General features: G+C 39.8%; 1 non-coding gene across 1 annotated transcript; it reads right to left on the minus strand.

Annotated features, from left to right (window-relative positions):
* Positions 1-3,493: 3,493 nt before the first annotated feature.
* On the minus strand, positions 3,494-3,574 carry TRNAL-AAG (transfer RNA leucine (anticodon AAG)). Its single transcript has one exon. It is a non-coding gene; the product is annotated as a tRNA-Leu (tRNA).

Here is a 3,574-nt window from a genome sequence, read left to right on the forward strand (position 1 = left end):
GGAATGAAGCCGAGGTGAGATCGGGGAGGCAGGACGGAATGCGATGGTGACGGAAGGTGGGTGGTGATGATGACGGCGACTGGAAGTGACGGCGATGGGTGCGATCGTTGGTATCGTTGGTGAACGAACGCGACTGACGCCGACAACGAAGAAGGCCGACGACGAAGAAGGCTGACCACAAAGAAGGGCTGACGACGATGAAGAAAGGCTGACGACGATGAAGAAGGGCGACGACGATCTAGTGAGGTGGAGGAGCAAATCGCCTAGGATTTCTCCCGAAGAGTCTGGTTCGTTTTGAAAAGGGGGGAGGAGGGGGGGGAACGGGGGAGCAGGGATGGGTTTTGTAATGGGATAAAAATGAATCTTTTTGAAATGGAGGAAAAAACGGGCAAACTATTTTTTTGAAAGCAGAGGTATATTAGACTAAGCGGGGTTATTATATCCTTACCAATAGAATAGTGGACTTAAGGGGTTTGGAAAGTGCTATAGTGGACCTTTGCAAAAATCTCCCTAGATTAAATGAGTGAAGGGCGATTCAATATAGATTTAGGAGAGCGACAGAAACACAGATGTATAATACACTGCAAACACTTCGACATTACTGCACACACACACACAGAGTTACCGGGTTTTGTGGAGGAGGTCAGACGAAGGAGACGCGGGAGAGAGAGAGAGAGAGAGAGAGAGAGAGAGAGAGAGAGAGAGAGGCTCTCAGTCGGGGAGAGAAGGAAATTTTGTTTCAAAATTACCATTAAATTTTATCGAAATGGCTCATAAACACCCTGTATGAAAGAAGGAAACTTTTAATTAGACATTCTAACTTAGGAAAATCCCTTTTACTAAAGGTAAAAATGTTTCGAAAAATATAGTTTCACAATGTTGAGTCTTTAGGATCATCTTATTTAGACCTCTTTTCCGATTTCGATCCAAATTTATGTTTTCTTAATTTTTTCCGTCAAAATGAATGATTAATTCCAGATGATTTGATAAAAAGTTAAGAATGATTAGTCAAATATCAATAATATGCACTGTCGTTAGAGAAAAATGGAAGGAATTTTTGGGTAAAATTAATTTTTCCTAAAGACAATGGGTAATATCGATGATAAATGAGAAACAACAAGTCGTTAACTCAGACTTAACATTTCCAAAGTCCAAGCCCTCAAGTTTTTTAGTTTCTTTTCTTGAATTTTTCCCACATTACGAATGCATAATAACTTACACACATATCAAAACCCAAAGCCACCTACCCATTATTGAACCCACATCCCCGAACCCCACGAGAATATGTGGTTATAGAATGACTCAGAGCACCACGTAGTGGTGACTCCGAACTACTGAATAATTCCACTCATCATACCCCTTTAAATTTAAACCATATATGCTCCATCTTGAGAATTGAAGACAAATAACACTTAAATGAGAGAGAGAGAGAGAGAGAGAGAGAGAGAGAGAGAGAGAGAGAAGGATTTTATGAATCAGGGATTGAATTTGGAAACTCATTTTTCTCTCTATCTCTCTCCACTCATCACCCTACTTCTAATCATTACTTTTATAAAAAAAAATTTAAAAACTCATCCAAACACAGTATTTGAAATTTGAGTTGAGAATTAGCGAGATGAAATTGGAATGGGCTTGATCTTTTTCTTCTCAAAGAATTTGAGCCTAGCTAAAATAAGGAATTCTATTTCCAACTAATAACTCTCCCTCCAATACAAATTGCTGTAGTTTTTTGGATTTGCAATCCACCAAATGCAAACCCCCATCCTAATACTACATCTGAATCATGATTTTTTCACGGTGATGGCTCTGGTTTTGTAGGGTTTAGATGGGTCAGACATAGGACACGTCACCCATCTCCGTTTCAATTTGGAAGAATTGGACGTTGGGGATCGATTAGATGAAAACCTATAAAGTTTAGGGGTTTACTCAATCGTTATTAAAGTTTGGATATTTATAGAACATTAGGCTCAAATTTCAGCATTTTTGTTCAAGAGATTGTAATACTCTCAAGTTTCGAGAGCAAGTACTCAAAGTCCTAAGATCTCATGACTTTTGAATTGTGAATAAAGTTAAAATTTAAACAAAAAATTGAAAATTATATTCAATACCCATGGGACACCGCGTCAAACTACTTGAAAATCACACATATGTGTTGATTTCATACGATTGTGTAATGGAATCCTCACTGTTACATGGCAAAAGGTGTTGTCGGGCAATGCCCATGGGCCATGAACGATTACTCCATCAACAGCTTTTATCTTGTCTTGCTCTACATCATGGGCTTCTTTCCTTTCTCACTTTAGTTTAATGTGTGCTTTTATTTTCCGGCGGTCGGAGTGTATGAGCTAGCTTATGCAAACCTCGATTGTTCCCCTTTTCGGTCGGTCAAAGACAGGTCATCCACGTCAGGACTAGGAGATTCACAAGAGATTTTTCTCTTACGGTCTTGCCTAAAGAGAGTACCAAAAGTTTCGAACTTAGGATGTCGGATTTACACTCCATCTCTGTTGTCAAATGAGCAACTCCTTTGGGTTGTGTAATTTTCTTCTCAAATCTGCCTAGGGGCTAAGAGGATATTGGCAAGGGACACATTTTGGTCAGAAGCTTTTCGTGGGTTTATTATGATGGGGGACCAAAAGACACATCACCTCAACATTTCTGAAGGGGGGCTTAGTTGTAGGACATGATCTTTAAATCATTGTCCCAAAGTGACCCCCCATCACTACCTCAAAGGCTCAAATGGGGCTTTTCTTTTAGGGTAGTGACTTGAAAAGATAAACTTTTTAGGGCATTGAAAAAACTTCTCCCAAATGAAACCCTTCCCCAGCCTCTCTGCCACCACCTCACTCCCAACACAGATTTTCCCTTTCTGCATTGAAGGCTTAAAGCTACTTTTCTCCTTGTGCTTTACATTGAAGACAGATTTTAGAGACAAAACCATACAAATAACTTATCCCGGCCGGAACCGGATGCTTAAATTGAGAGCTAGTCTTTGCATAATCCATTCTCTTGCCAAGAAAGTAATGTTTGAGACTTACAGTATTTATCAACCCTCCAGTGAAGGACTAAATGGCCCAACGATCAAGTTGCCTGCGGTAGCATAATCGAGCGTGTAAAAACCGAACTTATAAGCATAACAAGTTTATAACCAATTGAAAAGACGTGTTTACTTTAAACTATAAACACAACATAAACCGTCTGTAACCTTTAAAAAAATTTATAAGGCAGCCAGCCTTTGATACAAAGATTAACGACTGTTGGCGGAGTTCCTAGCGAGGAGGGGACCAATGATTCCAAATTTTGTTCATGAGTTGCATCCGGCAGCAATCTCATGTTGGCATGGCACCGTATTCTAGTGTTTGATGCTCAATCAACAGCTAAATGGTTGGTACTATTATAAACAATTCATTTGACACCATTTAAGGGATTTTAAAATTGGAAGTATATAATTGCATGCAATGATGGGGGTACAAAAAAAATGGAATCCAAAGATTGTTGAGAGTGGGATTTGAACCCACGCCCTTTCGGACCAGAACCTTAATCTGGCGCCTTAGACCAACTCGGCCATCTCAAC

This window comes from Rhododendron vialii, chromosome 8a, assembly GCF_030253575.1.
Source record: "Rhododendron vialii isolate Sample 1 chromosome 8a, ASM3025357v1".
Classification (NCBI taxonomy): domain Eukaryota; kingdom Viridiplantae; phylum Streptophyta; class Magnoliopsida; order Ericales; family Ericaceae; genus Rhododendron; species Rhododendron vialii.